Raw genomic sequence first — 17,988 nt, 5'->3', positions numbered from 1 at the left:
ATGCACTTTTTCCTAACAGTATACTGAGGTCGACAAACTGAAAGGCTTTGGAGTAGTCAACAAAGACTGATTTCACTAATTAATTGCTTGGTATGTCAGTCACTTTGAATCGTCTTTTTGCCTTGTGACTAATTTTTAATGTCTCGGTTAGGTTAGGATAGGTTAGGTTAGGTTAGGTTAGGTTAGGTTAGGTTAGGTTAGGTTAAAAAAAAAGAGATTTTTTTTCAGGTGAGGGCCAGTTAGGTTGTTTTTGTGGTACAGATTTAAGGTACAGTGACACATGGTACAGTGGCTTATGGTGAAGGTAGACAAGGCCTTCCTGCACCATTAGCACCATAGAGTACAGTGCTGTGGTACTGTAGCACTGAAATATTAAGCAAACACAAAAAAAAAAAGATATTTTTTTTCAGGTGAGGGCCAGTTAGGTTGTTTTTGTGGTACAGTTTTAAGGTACAGTGACGCATGGTACAGTCGCTTATGGTGAAGGTAGACAAGGCCTTCCTGCACCATTAGCATCATAGGGTACAGTGATGTGGTATTGTAGCACTGAAATATTAAGAACACGAAAAAAAAACGATATATTTTTTTTTAAGTGAGGGCCAGTTAGGTTAAGTTTTTGGGGTACAGTTTAAATGTACAGTGACGCATGGTATAGTGGCTTATGGTGCAGGTAGACAAGGCCTTCCTGCACCATTAGCACCACAGAGAGAGAGAGAGAGAGAGAGAGAGAGAGAGAGAGAGAGAGAGAGAGAGAGAGAGAGAGAGAGAGAGAGAGACTTAACCAAACCTAACTAACTGAATTAATATAAACCTAACCTGATGGAAAGAAATAAAGAAAAAATAAAAGCTGCAACCGGCCTTACCTTTCTTGAGAAGCGTCTTTTTTATGTTTTTACATATTTCCCTGGTGGCAGACGCTACTAGCCGCCCCCTGGCGACACCCCTCGCCACCTCACACATGTACAGACCGACTGCCGCTTTAAAAAGCAACAAATTCACTCCTATATCAAGTATGACTGGTGCGTTTGTTTACATTTCTCTGGGTCTCGGTCTGGACTCAGGCCTGCAGGATGGGAGAATGTTAGAAAACGAGAGATTTTCAGGCAAAACTAATATAAGTTAATGTTGTGATACAAAACTACAACCACTAATAATAATATACCTCATGTTTTAATAATGCCAAGACAATACAAGATAAACATTAATGACTTACAATGAAAAACAAGATGGAGATAGACAAATTAGGAAAGAAATAGGTTTCTATAGAGTATTACTGTGTGTGTGTGTGTGTGTGTGTGTGTGTGTGTGTGTGTGTGTGTCACTAATTTCTATCTCTTTCTCTCTCTCCTGAGAACTATTTCATATTGCTGTACATCAACATGAAATATCACCACACAAGCCTCTCTCTCTTTCTCTGCACCTCACAACACAACACAACACTTTATCACACTAATCAGTAAACAATACCAAAAGCTCCCCTTCTGCAGGCCTGACTCCTCCCTTTCATTCAGACCCTTTCTTTCCCTCTCTCTCAGCTTGCCCGCCTTCGTATCTGCGTCTATATTTACTCTTGATTCAAGTATACAACTCTACACCATACTGACCTATAGGTACAGTGCAAATAGCTTTTCTTCCTTCCTGTTTTTCCTGTCTCTCTGCCTGTCTGCCTCTTTCTCCCTCTCTACTGACTCATGGCTCAAAGATACAAGTCTAATTAAGCTTTGAACCTCTCTGTCTCTACAATATCATAAAACCTCAACACTCCAAACCAAACCAACCCTGCCAACACCTACCTGTCTCTCTGCCTCAGTCAGTCAGTCAGTCAGTCAGTCAGTCAGTCAGTCAGTCAGTCAGCCATTCAACCAGCCAGCTAGCCATTCAACCAACCAGCCAATCAATCAGTCACTCAGCTAGTCAGTCAGTCAGTCAGTCAGTCAGTCAGTCAGTCAGTCAGTCAGTCAGTCAGCCAGTCAGTCAGCCATTCAACCAGCCAGCTAGCCATTCAACCAACTAGCCAATCAATCAGTCACTCAGCTAGTCAGTCAGTCAGTCAGTCAGTCAGTCAGTCAGTCAGTCAGTCAGTCAGCCATTCAACCAGCCAGCTAGCCATTCAACCAACCAGCCAATCAATCAGTCACTCAGCTAGTCAGTTAGTCAGTCAGTCAGTCAGTCAGTCAGTCAGTCAGTCAGTCAGTCAGTCAGTCAGTCAGTCAGTCAGCCATTCAACCAGCCAGCTAGCCATTCAACCAACCAGCCAATCAATCAGTCACTCAGTTAGTCAGTCAGTCAGTCAGTCAGTCAGTCAGTCAGTCAGTCAGTCAGTCAGTCAGTCAGTCAGTCAGTCAGTCAGTTAGCCATTCAACCAGCCAGCTAGCCATTCAACCAACTAGCCAATCAATCAGTCACTCAGCTAGTCAGTCAGTCAGTCAGTCAGTCAGTCAGTCAGTCAGTCAGTCAGTCAGTCAGCCATTCAACCAGCCAGCTAGGCATTCAACCAACCAGCCAATCAATCAGTCACTCAGCTAGTCAGTCAGTCAGTCAGTCAGTCAGTCAGTCAGTCAGTCAGTCAGCCAGTCAGTCAGCCATTCAACCAGCCAGCTAGCCATTCAACCAACTAGCCAATCAATCAGTCACTCAGTCAGTCAGTCAGTCAGTCAGTCAGTCAGTCAGTCAGTCAGTCAGTCAGTCAGTCAGCCATTCAACCAGCCAGCTAGCCATTCAACCAACCAGCCAATCAATCAGTCACTCAGTTAGTCAGTCACTCAGTCAGTCAGTCAGTCAGTCAGTCAGTCAGCCAGTCAGTCAGCCATTCAACCAGCCAGCTAGCCATTCAACCAACTAGCCAATCAATCAGTCACTCAGTCAGTCAGTCAGTCAGTCAGTCAGTCAGTCAGTCAGTCAGTCAGTCAGTCAGCCATTCAACCAGCCAGCTAGCCATTCAACCAACCAGCCAATCAATCAGTCACTCAGCTAGTCAGTTAGTCAGTCAGTCAGTCAGTCAGTCAGTCAGTCAGTCAGTCAGTCAGCCATTCAACCAGCCAGCTAGCCATTCAACCAACCAGCCAATCAATCAGTCACTCAGTTAGTCAGTCAGTCAGTCAGTCAGTCAGTCAGTCAGTCAGTCAGTCAGTCAGTTAGCCATTCAACCAGCCAGCTAGCCATTCAACCAACCAGCCAATCAATCAGTCACTCAGCTAGTCAGTCAGTCAGTCAGTCAGTCAGTCAGTCAGTCAGTCAGTCAGTCAGTCAGTCAGTCAGTCAGTCAGCCATTCAACCAGCCAGCTAGGCATTCAACCAACCAGCCAATCAATCAGTCACTCAGCTAGTCAGTCAGTCAGTCAGTCAGTCAGTCAGTCAGTCAGTCAGTTAGTCAGTCAGTCAGCCAGTCAGTCAGCCATTCAACCAGCCAGCTAGCCATTCAACCAACTAGCCAATCAATCAGTCACTCAGCTAGTCAGTCAGTCAGTCAGTCAGTCAGTCAGTCAGTCAGTCAGTCAGTCAGTCAGTCAGTCAGTCAGTCAGTCAGCCATTCAACCAACCAGCCAATCAATCAGTCACTCAGCTAGTCAGTTAGTCAGTCAGTCAGTCAGTAAGTCAGTCAGTCAGTCAGTCAGTCAGCCATTCAACCAGCCAGCTAGCCATTCAACCAACCAGCCAATCAATCAGTCATTCAGTTAGTCAGTCAGTCAGTCAGTCAGTCAGTCAGTCAGTCAGTCAGTCAGTTAGCCATTCAACCAGCCAGCTAGCCATTCGACAAACCAGCCAATCAATCAGTCACTCTGCTAGTCAGTCAGTCAGTTAGTCAGTCAGTCAGTCAGTCAGTCAGTCAGTCAGTCAGTCAGTCAGTCAGTCAGTCAGTCAGTCAGTCAGCCATTCAACCAGCCAGCTAGGCATTCAACCAACCAGCCAATCAATCAGTCACTCAGCTAGTCAGTCAGTCAGTCAGTCAGTCAGTCAGTCAGTCAGCCATTCAACCAACCAGCTAGCCACCCAACTAGCTAACCAGCCAGTCAATCAGTCACTCAGCCAGCCAGTCAGTCATTCAGTCAGTTAGTAAGCCAGCCAGCAAGCCAGCCAGCCAGCCAGTCAGTCAGTCAGTCAGTCAGTCACTCAGCCAGCGAGTCAGCCGGCCAGCCAGTCAGTTAGTTCTATGGGCCTGTGTATGGTTCTGGTGGGCGTCTGTTTGGTTTGTGTTAGGTTCAGCTAGCCCTCTGTTTGGTCTGTGTTTGGTCTCTGGGCCATAGATGCAGCAAGACCGGTTCAAAATTCCAAGCACTGACGCACTGCACAGACTACCACCTCATGCCTGCTTGGTGTGAAAGAGTCTGCTGGGACAAATGACCTACACAGCAACTTGTATCAGTCCCCCAGATGTGTTCCTGGAAGCTCAGTGTTATGGATGCAGTGTGACATGCTGACTTAGGGAAGGCTGTCTGTCGTGGCTGCACCTTGCTGTGGCTAAGAAAAGGCTGTGTTTGTTTGAAGTGCTGTACTGGTCATGCTGGGAAGTGTACAGGTCACCATTAGTAGTAGAAATGTTGCACTAGAATGAAATTAGTTGGGAAATGTAATGCATAATTATTGGCAGGGAAAAGATGGTGACAGGGATGCTGGGACGTGCTTCACTGTGCACCGTGGTGGCCGCCCCTTGGTGCTTGGCGGTACCTTATAGGGCATCAAGGGGCAGTTATTGTAGTCTCATCTTACAGCAAAACAAGTAAAAGAAAAAAAATAGTAATAATAATAATAATATAAAAATTTTTTTTATCATTGTCTTGATGAGCACAAATCTTTCCCTGCCAATACATAAACAGCACATTTTTTCACTAAATTTCACCATTGTAGTACACATTTATACTAGTAATGATGACCTGTAGACTTTCCAGGCATGACAACACTTGAAACACAACCATTTTGTTAGCTACAGCATAGAGCAGCCACCAGACAGCCTTCCCCCACGTCAGCATGTCACACACTGAATCTGTCAGTCTGCTTTCAAGAACACATGAGGGACTAACAGGAGTTGCCATGTACTTAATTTCCTGCAGATTCTTTCACACCAAGGAGTAGCAAGTTGGAAGTCTGTGATTGTAACTATCCTGCTCAATTTCAGCTTCTATTCTAATCTCTACTTAATCTCCATATAGTTCCATTTTGGCCATAAGTCACTGTTTACTTAATCAATCCCTCCTAAGACACTGCACTTTTTTCAGATTATAGAGCTGATAGGTCTCGGTAGGGGGTTGAGTGGTGGCTTGAGAGGGCCTTGGTGGGGGCTGACAGGGTTTGGTAGGGCTTGGCAGGGGTGACAGCAAAGGCTTCTGTTTAAAATCTCACATCTCAAGCCACCTCATTACTTGAGAGGTGACAAAGGGCTTGGCAGAGCTTGACAGGGATTGGTAGAGGTGACAGAGGCAGGCAGGAGTAACAGGGGATGACAAGGAACACCTCAAAATTAATGTACACGCATGTACAGACCGACTGCCCCTCTAAAAATGCTTCAAACTTTCCTTGTTTTGTATAAGCTTGAGCACCTGGTACACTCACGGGCACACAGCACCCCCGGGCCGTCCCCCAACACCTCAGGGCCCGGGAAAGGGGGGGTCCCAGGCCGGGATGGAAATAAATAAATAAAAATAAAAGCTGGAACCGGCCTTACCTTTCTTGAGGGCGTCTTCTTTATGTCTGTACATATTTCCAAGGTGGCACACGCTACTAGCCGCCCCCTGGACACGCCCGTCGCCACCTCACGCATGTACAGACCGACTGCCCCTCTCTGAAAAGCAACAAATTCAGCCCTATATCAAGTCTGACTCGTGCCTGTTTACATTTCTCTGGGTCTCTGTCAGGGCTCAGGCGTGTAGAATGAAAGAATGATAGAAAACGAAAGATTTTCAGGGGAAACTAGTTATAAGTCTATTATAAAATACCCTGATACAACCACTAATAATGTCTTAATAATGCACTTTTTCCTAACAGTATACTGAGGTCGACAAACTGAAAGGCTTTGGAGTAGTCAACAAAGACTGATTTCACTAATTAATTGCTTGGTATGTCAGTCACTTTGAATCGTCTTTTTGCCTTGTGACTAATTTTTAATGTCTCGGTTAGGTTAGGATAGGTTAGGTTAGGTTAGGTTAGGTTAGGTTAGGTTAGGTTAGGTTAGGTCAGGTCAGGTTAGGTTAGGTTAGGTTAGGTTAGGTCAGGTTAGGTTAGGTTAGGTTAGGTTAGGTCAGGTCAGGTCAGGTTAGGTTAGGTTAGGTTAGGTTAGGTAAGGTTAGGTTAGGTTAGGTTAGGTTAAAAAAAAAAGAGATTTTTTTTCAGGTGAGGGCCAGTTAGGTTGTTTTTGTGGTACAGATTTAAGGTACAGTGACACATGGTACAGTGGCTTATGGTGAAGGTAGACAAGGCCTTCCTGCACCATTAGCACCATAGAGTACAGTGCTGTGGTACTGTAGCACTGAAATATTAAGCAAACACAAAAAAAAAAAGATATTTTTTTTCAGGTGAGGGCCAGTTAGGTTGTTTTTGTGGTACAGTTTTAAGGTACAGTGACGCATGGTACAGTCGCTTATGGTGAAGGTAGACAAGGCCTTCCTGCACCATTAGCATCATAGGGTACAGTGATGTGGTATTGTAGCACTGAAATATTAAGAACACGAAAAAAAAACGATATATTTTTTTTTAAGTGAGGGCCAGTTAGGTTAAGTTTTTGGGGTACAGTTTAAATGTACAGTGACGCATGGTATAGTGACTTATGGTGCAGGTAGACAAGGCCTTCCTGCACCATTAGCACCACAGAGAGAGAGAGAGAGAGAGAGAGAGAGAGAGAGAGAGAGAGAGAGAGAGAGAGAGAGACTTAACCAAACCTAACTAACTGAATTAATATAAACCTAACCTGATGGAAAGAAATAAAGAAAAAATAAAAGCTGCAACCGGCCTTACCTTTCTTGAGAAGCGTCTTTTTTATGTTTTTACATATTTCCCTGGTGGCAGACGCTACTAGCCGCCCCCTGGCGACACCCCTCGCCACCTCACACATGTACAGACCGACTGCCGCTTTAAAAAGCAACAAATTCACTCCTATATCAAGTCTGACTGGTGCGTTTGTTTACATTTCTCTGGGTCTCGGTCTGGACTCAGGCCTGCAGGATGGGAGAATGTTAGAAAACGAGAGATTTTCAGGCAAAACTAATATAAGTTAATGTTGTGATACAAAACTACAACCACTAATAATAATATACCTCATGTTTTAATAATGCCAAGACAATACAAGATAAACATTAATGACTTACAATGAAAAACAAGATGGAGATAGACAAATTAGGAAAGAAATAGGTTTCTATAGAGTATTACTGTGTGTGTGTGTGTGTGTGTGTGTGTGTGTGTGTGTGTGTGTGTCACTAATTTCTATCTCTTTCTCTCTCTCCTGAGAACTATTTCATATTGCTGTACATCAACATGAAATATCACCACACAAGCCTCTCTCTCTTTCTCTGCACCTCACAACACAACACAACACTTTTTCACACTAATCAGTAAACAATACCAAAAGCTCCCCTTCTGCAGGCCTGACTCCTCCCTTTCATTCAGACCCTTTCTTTCCCTCTCTCTCAGCTTGCCCGCCTTCGTATCTGCGTCTATATTTACTCTTGATTCAAGTATACAACTCTACACCATACTGACCTATAGGTACAGTGCAAATAGCTTTTCTTCCTCCCTGTTTTTCCTGTCTCTCTGCCTGTCTGCCTCTTTCTCCCTCTCTACTGACTCATGGCTCAAAGATACAAGTCTAATTAAGCTTTGAACCTCTCTGTCTCTACAATATCATAAAACCTCAACACTCCAAACCAAACCAACCCTGCCAACACCTACCTGTCTCTCTGCCTCAGTCAGTCAGTCAGTCAGTCAGTCAGTCAGTCAGTCAGTCAGCCATTCAACCAGCCAGCTAGCCATTCAACCAACCAGCCAATCAATCAGTCACTCAGCTAGTCAGTCAGTCAGTCAGTCATTCAGTCAGTCAGTCAGTCAGTCAGTCAGTCAGCCATTCAACCAGCCAGCTAGCCATTCAACCAACCAGCCAATCAATCAGTCACTCAGTTAGTCAGTCAGTCAGTCAGTCAGTCAGTCAGTCAGTCAGTCAGTCAGTCAGTTAGTTAGCCATTCAACCAGCCAGCTAGCCATTCAACCAAGCAGCCAATAAATCAGTCACTCAGCTAGTCAGTTAGTCAGTCAGTCAGTCAGTCAGTCAGTCAGTCAGTCAGTCAGTCAGTCAGTCAGTCAGTCAGTCAGTCAGTCAGTCAGTCAGCCATTCAACCAGCCAGCTAGCCATTCAACCAACCAGCCAATCAATCAGTCACTCAGTTAGTCAGTCGGTCAGTCAGTCAGTCAGTCAGTCAGTCAGTCAGTCAGTCAGTCAGTCAGTCAGTCAGTTAGCCATTCAACCAGCCAGCTAGCCATTCAACCAACCAGCCAATAAATCAGTCACTCAGCTAGTCAGTCAGTCAGTCAGTCAGTCAGTCAGTCAGTCAGTCAGTCAGTCAGTCAGCCATTCAACCAGCCAGCTAGGCATTCAACCAACCAGCCAATCAATCAGTCACTCAGCTAGTCAGTCAGTCAGTCAGTCAGTCAGTCAGTCAGTCAGTCAGCCAGTCAGTCAGCCATTCAACCAGCCAGCTAGCCATTCAACCAACTAGCTAATCAATCAGTCACTCAGTCAGTCAGTCAGTCAGTCAGTCAGTCAGTCAGTCAGTCAGTCAGTCAGCCATTCAACCAGCCAGCTAGCCATTCAACCAACCAGCCAATCAATCAGTCACTCAGCTAGTCAGTTAGTCAGTCAGTCAGTCAGTCAGTCAGTCAGTCAGTCAGTCAGTCAGTCAGCCATTCAACCAGCCAGCTAGCCATTCAACCAACCAGCCAATCAATCAGTCACTCAGTTAGTCAGTCAGTCAGTCAGTCAGTCAGTCAGTCAGTCAGTCAATTAGCCATTCAACCAGCCAGCTAGCCTTTCAACCAACCAGCCAATCAATCAGTCACTCAGCTAGTCAGTCAGTCAGTCAGTCAGTCAGTCAGTCAGTCAGTCAGTCAGTCAGTGAGTCAGCCATTCAACCAACCAGCTAGCCACCCAACTAGCTAACCAGCCAGTCAATCAGTCACTCAGCCAGCCAGTCAGTCAGTCAGTCAGTTAGTAAGCCAGCCAGCAAGCCAGCCAGCCAGCCAGTCAGTCAGTCAGTCAGTCAGTCACTCAGCCAGCGAGTCAGCCGGCCAGCCAGTCAGTTAGTTCTGTGGGCCTGTGTATGGTTCTGGTGGGCGTCTGTTTGGTTTGTGTTAGGTTCAGCTAGCCCTCTGTTTGGTCTGTGTTTGGTCTCTGGGCCATAGATGCAGCAAGACCGGTTCAAAATTCCAAGCACTGACGCACTGCACAGACTACCACCTCATGCCTGCTTGGTGTGAAAGAGTCTGCTGGGACAAATGACCTACACAGCAACTTGTATCAGTCCCCCAGATGTGTTCCTGGAAGCTCAGTGTTATGGATGCAGTGTGACATGCTGACTTAGGGAAGGCTGTCTGTCGTGGCTGCACCTTGCTGTGGCTAAGAAAAGGCTGTGTTTGTTTGAAGTGCTGTACTGGTCATGCTGGGAAGTGTAGAGGTCACCATTAGTAGTAGAAATGTTGCACTAGAATGAAATTAGTTGGGAAATGTAATGCATAATTATTGGCAGGGAAAAGATGGTGACAGGGATGCTGGGACGTGCTTCACTGTGCACCGTGGTGGCCGCCCCTTGGTGCTTGGCGGTACCTTATAGGGCATCAAGGGGCAGTTATTGTAGTCTCATCTTACAGCAAAACAAGTAAAAGAAAAAAAATAGTAATAATAATAATAATATAAAAATTTTTTTATCATTGTCTTGATGAGCACAAATCTTTCCCTGCCAATACATAAACAGCACATTTTTTCACTAAATTTCACCATTGTAGTACACATTTATACTAGTAATGATGACCTGTAGACTTTCCAGGCATGACAACACTTGAAATACAACCATTTTGTTAGCTACAGCATAGAGCAGCCACCAGACAGCCTTCCCCCACGTCAGCATGTCACACACTGAATCTGTCAGTCTGCTTTCAAGAACACATGAGGGACTAACAGGAGTTGCCATGTACTTAATTTCCTGCAGATTCTTTCACACCAAGGAGTAGCAAGTTGGAAGTCTGTGATTGTAACTATCCTGCTCAATTTCAGCTTCTATTCTAATCTCTACTTAATCTCCATATAGTTCCATTTTGGCCATAAGTCACTGTTTACTTAATCAATCCCTCCTAAGACACTGCACTTTTTTCAGATTATAGAGCTGATAGGTCTCGGTAGGGGGTTGACAGGCCTTGGTGAGGCTTGAGAGGGCCTTGGTGGGGGCTGACAGGGTTTGGTAGGGCTTGGCAGGGGTGACAGCAAAGGCTTCTGTTTAAAATCTCACATCTCAAGCCACCTCATTACTTGAGAGGTGACAAAGGGCTTGGCAGAGCTTGACAGGGATTGGTAGAGGTGACAGAGGCAGGCAGGAGTGACAGGGGATGACAAGGAACACCTCAAAATTAATGTACACGCATGTACAGACCGACTGCCCCTCTAAAAATGCTTCAAACTTTCCTTGTTTTGTATAAGCTTGAGCACCTGGTACACTCACGGGCACACAGCACCCCCGGGCCGTCCCCCAACACCTCAGGACTCGGGAAAGGGGGGGTCCCAGGCCGGGATGGAAATAAATAAATAAAAATAAAAGCTGGAACCGGCCTTACCTTTCTTGAGGGCGTCTTCTTTATGTCTGTACATATTTCCACGGTGGCACACGCTACTAGCCGCCCCCTGGACACGCCTCTCGCCACCTCACGCATGTACAGACCGACTGCCCCTCTCTGAAAAGCAACAAATTCAGCCCTATATCAAGTCTGACTCGTGCCTGTTTACATTTCTCTGGGTCTCTGTCAGGGCTCAGGCGTGTAGAATGAAAGAATGATAGAAAACGAAAGATTTTCAGGGGAAACTAGTTATAAGTCTATTATAAAATACCGTGATACAACCACTAATAATGTCTTGATAATGCACTTTTTCCTAACAGTATACTGAGGTCGACAAACTGAAAGGCTTTGGAGTAGTCAACAAAGACTGATTTCACTAATTAATTGCTTGGTATGTCAGTCACTTTGAATCGTCTTTTTGCCTTGAGACTAATTTTTAATGTCTCGGTTAGGTTAGGTTAGGTTAGGTTAGGTTAGGTAAGGTTAGGTTAGGTTAGGTTAGGTTAGGTTAGGTTAGGTCAGGTCAGGTTAGGTTAGGTTAGGTTAGGTTAGGTCAGGTTAGGTTAGGTTAGGTTAGGTTAGGTCAGGTCAGGTCAGGTTAGGTTAGGTTAGGTTAGGTTAGGTAAGGTTAGGTTAGGTTAGGTTAGGTTAAAAAAAAAAGAGATTTTTTTTCAGGTGAGGGCCAGTTAGGTTGTTTTTGTGGTACAGATTTAAGGTACAGTGACACATGGTACAGTGGCTTATGGTGAAGGTAGACAAGGCCTTCCTGCACCATTAGCACCATAGAGTACAGTGCTGTGGTACTGTAGCACTGAAATATTAAGCAAACACAAAAAAAAAAAAGATATTTTTTTTCAGGTGAGGGCCAGTTAGGTTGTTTTTGTGGTACAGTTTTAAGGTACAGTGACGCATGGTACAGTCGCTTATGGTGAAGGTAGACAAGGCCTTCCTGCACCATTAGCATCATAGGGTACAGTGATGTGGTATTGTAGCACTGAAATATTAAGAACACGAAAAAAAAACGATATATTTTTTTTTAAGTGAGGGCCAGTTAGGTTAAGTTTTTGGGGTACAGTTTAAATATACAGTGACGCATGGTATAGTGGCTTATGGTGCAGGTAGACAAGGCCTTCCTGCACCATTAGCACCACAGAGAGAGAGAGAGAGAGAGAGAGAGAGAGAGAGAGAGAGAGAGAGAGAGAGAGAGAGAGAGAGAGAGAGAGAGAGAGAGAGAGAGAGAGAGAGAGAGAGACTTAACCAAACCTAACTAACTGAATTAATATAAACCTAACCTGATGGAAAGAAATAAAGAAAAAATAAAAGCTGCAACCGGCCTTACCTTTCTTGAGAAGCGTCTTTTTTATGTTTTTACATATTTCCCTGGTGGCAGACGCTACTAGCCGCCCCCTGGCGACACCCCTCGCCACCTCACACATGTACAGACCGACTGCCGCTTTAAAAAGCAACAAATTCACTCCTATATCAAGTCTGACTGGTGCGTTTGTTTACATTTCTCTGGGTCTCGGTCTGGACTCAGGCCTGCAGGATGGGAGAATGTTAGAAAACGAGAGATTTTCAGGCAAAACTAATATAAGTTAATGTTGTGATACAAAACTACAACCACTAATAATAATATACCTCATGTTTTAATAATGCCAAGACAATACAAGATAAACATTAATGACTTACAATGAAAAACAAGATGGAGATAGACAAATTAGGAAAGAAATAGGTTTCTATAGAGTATTACTGTGTGTGTGTGTGTGTGTGTGTGTGTGTGTGTGTGTGTGTGTGTGTGTGTGTGTCACTAATTTCTATCTCTTTCTCTCTCTCCTGAGAACTATTTCATATTGCTGTACATCAACATGAAATATCACCACACAAGCCTCTCTCTCTTTCTCTGCACCTCACAACACAACACAAAACTTTATCACACTAATCAGTAAACAATACCAAAAGCTCCCCTTCTGCAGGCCTGACTCCTCCCTTTCATTCAGACCCTTTCTTTCACTCTCTCTCAGCTTGCCCGCCTTCGTATCTGCGTCTATATTTACTCTTGATTCAAGTATACAACTCTACACCATACTGACCTATAGGTACAGTGCAAATAGCTTTTCTTCCTCCCTGTTTTTCCTGTCTCTCTGCCTGTCTGCCTCTTTCTCCCTCTCTACTGACTCATGGCTCAAAGATACAAGTCTAATTAAGCTTTGAACCTCTCTGTCTCTACAATATCATAAAACCTCAACACTCCAAACCAAACCAACCCTGCCAACACCTACCTGTCTCTCTGCCTCAGTCAGTCAGTCAGTCAGTCAGTCAGTCAGTCAGTCAGCCATTCAACCAGCCAGCTAGCCATTCAACCAACCAGCCAATCAATCAGTCACTCAGCTAGTCAGTCAGTCAGTCAGTCAGTCAGTCAGTCAGTCAGTCAGTCAGTCAGTCAGCCAGTCAGTCAGCCATTCAACCAGCCAGCTAGCCATTCAACCAACTAGCCAATCAATCAGTCACTCAGCTAGTCAGTCAGTCAGTCAGTCAGTCAGTCAGTCAGTCAGTCAGTCAGTCAGTCAGTCAGCCATTCAACCAGCCAGCTAGCCATTCAACCAACCAGCCAATCAATCAGTCACTCAGCTAGTCAGTTAGTCAGTCAGTCAGTCAGTCAGTCAGTCAGTCAGTCAGTCAGTCAGTCAGTCAGTCAGTCAGTCAGCCATTCAACCTACCAGCTAGCCATTCAAGCAACCAGCCAATCAATCAGTCACTCAGTTAGTCAGTCAGTCAGTCAGTCAGTCAGTCAGTCAGTCAGTCAGTCAGTCAGTCAGTCAGTCAGTTAGCCATTCAACCAGCCAGCTAGCCATTCAACCAACCAGCCAATAAATCAGTCACTCAGCTAGTCAGTCAGTCAGTCAGTCAGTCAGTCAGTCAGTCAGTCAGTCAGTCAGTCAGCCATTCAACCAGCCAGCTAGCCATTCAACCAACCAGCCAATCAATCAGTCACTCAGCTAGTCAGTCAGTCAGTCAGTCAGTCAGTCAGTCAGTCAGTCAGTCAGTCAGTCAGCCAGTCAGTCAGCCATTCAACCAGCCAGCTAGCCATTCAACCAACTAGCCAATCAATCAGTCACTCAGTCAGTCAGTCAGTCAGTCAGTCAGTCAGTCAGTCAGTCAGTCAGTCAGTCAGTCAGTCAGTCAGCCATTCAACCAGCCAGCTAGCCATTCAACCAACCAGCCAATCAATCAGTCACTCAGCTAGTCAGTTAGTCAGTCAGTCAGTCAGTCAGTCAGTCAGTCAGTCAGTCAGTCAGTCAGTCAGTCAGTCAGCCATTCAACCAGCCAGCTAGCCATTCAACCAACCAGCCAATCAATCAGTCACTCAGTTAGTCAGTCAGTCAGTCAGTCAGTCAGTCAGTCAGTCAGTCAGTCAGTCAGTTAGCCATTCAACCAGCCAGCTAGCCATTCAACCAACCAGCCAATCAATCAGTCACTCAGCTAGTCAGTCAGTCAGTCAGTCAGTCAGTCAGTCAGTCAGTTAGTCAGTCAGTCAGCCAGTCAGTCAGCCATTCAACCAGCCAGCTAGCCATTCAACCAACTAGCCAATCAATCAGTCACTCAGGTAGTCAGTCAGTCAGTCAGTCAGTCAGTCAGTCAGTCAGTCAGTCAGTCAGTCAGTCAGTCAGCCATTCAACCAACCAGCCAATCAATCAGTCACTCAGCTAGTCAGTTAGTCAGTCAGTCAGTCAGTAAGTCAGTCAGTCAGTCAGTCAGTCAGCCATTCAACCAGCCAGCTAGCCATTCAACCAACCAGCCAATCAATCAGTCACTCAGTTAGCCAGTCAGTCAGTCAGTCAGTCAGTCAGTCAGTCAGTCAGTCAGTTAGCCATTCAACCAGCCAGCTAGCCATTCGACAAACCAGCCAATCAATCAGTCACTCAGCTAGTCAGTCAGTCAGTCAGTCAGTCAGTCAGTCAGTCAGTCAGTCAGTCAGTCAGTCAGCCATTCAACCAGCCAGCTAGGCATTCAACCAACCAGCCAATCAATCAGTCACTCAGCTAGTCAGTCAGTCAGTCAGTCAGTCAGTCAGTCAGTCAGCCATTCAACCAACCAGCTAGCCACCCAACTAGCTAACCAGCCAGTCAATCAGTCACTCAGCCAGCCAGTCAGTCAGTCAGTCAGTTAGTAAGCCAGCCAGCAAGCCAGCCAGCCAGCCAGTCAGTCAGTCAGTCAGTCAGTCACTCAGCCAGCGAGTCAGCCGGCCAGCCAGTCAGTTAGTTCTGTGGGCCTGTGTATGGTTCTGGTGGGCGTCTGTTTGGTTTGTGTTAGGTTCAGCTAGCCCTCTGTTTGGTCTGTGTTTGGTCTCTGGGCCATAGATGCAGCAAGACCGGTTCAAAATTCCAAGCACTGACGCACTGCACAGACTACCACCTCATGCCTGCTTGGTGTGAAAGAGTCTGCTGGGACAAATGACCTACACAGCAACTTGTATCAGTCCCCCAGATGTGTTCCTGGAAGCTCAGTGTTATGGATGCAGTGTGACATGCTGACTTAGGGAAGGCTGTCTGTCGTGGCTGCACCTTGCTGTGGCTAAGAAAAGGCTGTGTTTGTTTGAAGTGCTGTACTGGTCATGCTGGGAAGTGTACAGGTCACCATTAGTAGTAGAAATGTTGCACTAGAATGAAATTAGTTGGGAAATGTAATGCATAATTATTGGCAGGGAAAAGATGGTGACAGGGATGCTGGGACGTGCTTCACTGTGCACCGTGGTGGCCGCCCCTTGGTGCTTGGCGGTACCTTATAGGGCATCAAGGGGCAGTTATTGTAGTCTCATCTTACAGCAAAACAAGTAAAAGAAAAAAAATAGTAATAATAATAATAATATAAAAATTTTTTTATCATTGTCTTGATGAGCACAAATCTTTCCCTGCCAATACATAAACAGCACATTTTTTCACTAAATTTCACCATTGTAGTACACATTTATACTAGTAATGATGACCTGTAGACTTTCCAGGCATGACAACACTTGAAACACAACCATTTTGTTAGCTACAGCATAGAGCAGCCACCAGACAGCCTTCCCCCACGTCAGCATGTCACACACTGAATCTGTCAGTCTGCTTTCAAGAACACATGAGGGACTAACAGGAGTTGCCATGTACTTAATTTCCTGCAGATTCTTTCACACCAAGGAGTAGCAAGTTGGAAGTCTGTGATTGTAACTATCCTGCTCAATTTCAGCTTCTATTCTAATCTCTACTTAATCTCCATATAGTTCCATTTTGGCCATAAGTCACTGTTTACTTAATCAATCCCTTCTAAGACACTGCACTTTTTTCAGATTATAGAGCTGATAGGTCTCGGTAGGGGGTTGAGTGGTGGCTTGAGAGGGCCTTGGTGGGGGCTGACAGGGTTTGGTAGGGCTTGGCAGGGGTGACAGCAAAGGCTTCTGTTTAAAATCTCACATCTCAAGCCACCTCATTACTTGAGAGGTGACAAAGGGCTTGGCAGAGCTTGACAGGGATTGGTAGAGGTGACAGAGGCAGGCAGGAGTGACAGGGGATGACAAGGAACACCTCAAAATTAATGTACACGCATGTACAGACCGACTGCCCCTCTAAAAATGCTTCAAACTTTCCTTGTTTTGTATAAGCTTGAGCACCTGGTACACTCACGGGCACACAGCACCCCCGGGCCGTCCCCCAACACCTCAGGACTCGGGAAAGGGGGGGTCCCAGGCCGGGATGGAAATAAATAAATAAAAATAAAAGCTGGAACCGGCCTTACCTTTCTTGAGGGCGTCTTCTTTATGTCTGTACATATTTCCACGGTGGCACACGCTACTAGCCGCCCCCTGGACACGCCTCTCGCCACCTCACGCATGTACAGACCGACTGCCCCTCTCTGAAAAGCAACAAATTCAGCCCTATATCAAGTCTGACTCGTGCCTGTTTACATTTCTCTGGGTCTCTGTCAGGGCTCAGGCGTGTAGAATGAAAGAATGATAGAAAACGAAAGATTTTCAGGGGAAACTAGTTATAAGTCTATTATAAAATACCGTGATACAACCACTAATAATGTCTTAATAATGCACTTTTTCCTAACAGTATACTGAGGTCGACAAACTGAAAGGCTTTGGAGTAGTCAACAAAGACTGATTTCACTAATTAATTGCTTGGTATGTCAGTCACTTTGAATCGTCTTTTTGCCTTGTGACTAATTTTTAATGTCTCGGTTAGGTTAGGATAGGTTAGGTTAGGTTAGGTTAGGTTAGGTTAGGTCAGGTCAGGTTAGGTTAGGTTAGGTTAGGTTAGGTTAGGTCAGGTTAGGTTAGGTTAGGTTAGGTTAGGTCAGGTCAGGTCAGGTTAGGTTAGGTTAGGTTAGGTTAGGTAAGGTTAGGTTAGGTTAGGTTAGGTTAAAAAAAAAAGAGATTTTTTTTCAGGTGAGGGCCAGTTAGGTTGTTTTTGTGGTACAGATTTAAGGTACAGTGACACATGGTACAGTGGCTTATGGTGAAGGTAGACAAGGCCTTCCTGCACCATTAGCACCATAGAGTACAGTGCTGTGGTACTGTAGCACTGAAATATTAAGCAAACACAAAAAAAAAAAAGATATTTTTTTTCAGGTGAGGGCCAGTTAGGTTGTTTTTGTGGTACAGTTTTAAGGTACAGTGACGCATGGTACAGTCGCTTATGGTGAAGGTAGACAAGGCCTTCCTGCACCATTAGCATCATAGGGTACAGTGATGTGGTATTGTAGCACTGAAATATTAAGAACACGAAAAAAAAACGATATATTTTTTTTTAAGTGAGGGCCAGTTAGGTTAAGTTTTTGGGGTACAGTTTAAATGTACAGTGACGCATGGTATAGTGGCTTATGGTGCAGGTAGACAAGGCCTTCCTGCACCATTAGCACCACAGAGAGAGAGAGAGAGAGAGAGAGAGAGAGAGAGAGAGAGAGAGAGAGAGAGAGAGAGAGAGAGAGAGAGAGAGAGACTTAACCAAACCTAACTAACTGAATTAATATAAACCTAACCTGATGGAAAGAAATAAAGAAAAAATAAAAGCTGCAACCGGCCTTACCTTTCTTGAGAAGCGTCTTTTTTATGTTTTTACATATTTCCCTGGTGGCAGACGCTACTAGCCGCCCCCTGGCGACACCCCTCGCCACCTCACACATGTACAGACCGACTGCCGCTTTAAA

At 45.2% G+C, this 17,988-nt stretch overlaps 1 long non-coding RNA gene across 2 annotated transcripts in view; it reads right to left on the bottom strand.

The window, feature by feature from the left end:
- Positions 1-6,940: 6,940 nt before the first annotated feature.
- LOC135099603 (uncharacterized) overlaps positions 6,941-17,988 on the bottom strand; it is a 33,593-nt gene continuing 22,545 nt past the window's right edge. For both annotated transcript variants that reach the window (XR_010268169.1, XR_010268170.1), the window contains 5 exons: positions 17,868-17,988; positions 16,573-16,689; positions 12,140-12,339; positions 10,801-10,917; positions 6,941-7,145 (listed from right to left, as the gene is read on the bottom strand). The exon at positions 17,868-17,988 is cut by the window's right edge and continues 79 nt beyond it. This is a non-coding gene — a long non-coding RNA (uncharacterized LOC135099603). The remainder of the gene's footprint in view (positions 7,146-10,800; positions 10,918-12,139; positions 12,340-16,572; positions 16,690-17,867) is intronic.

The sequence above is a fragment of the Scylla paramamosain genome, unplaced genomic scaffold (genome assembly GCF_035594125.1).
Source record: "Scylla paramamosain isolate STU-SP2022 unplaced genomic scaffold, ASM3559412v1 Contig155, whole genome shotgun sequence".
Classification (NCBI taxonomy): Eukaryota; Metazoa; Arthropoda; class Malacostraca; order Decapoda; family Portunidae; genus Scylla; species Scylla paramamosain.
Note: the sequence above shows the minus strand (reverse complement) of the source record. Positions and strands in the feature narration are given on the sequence as shown.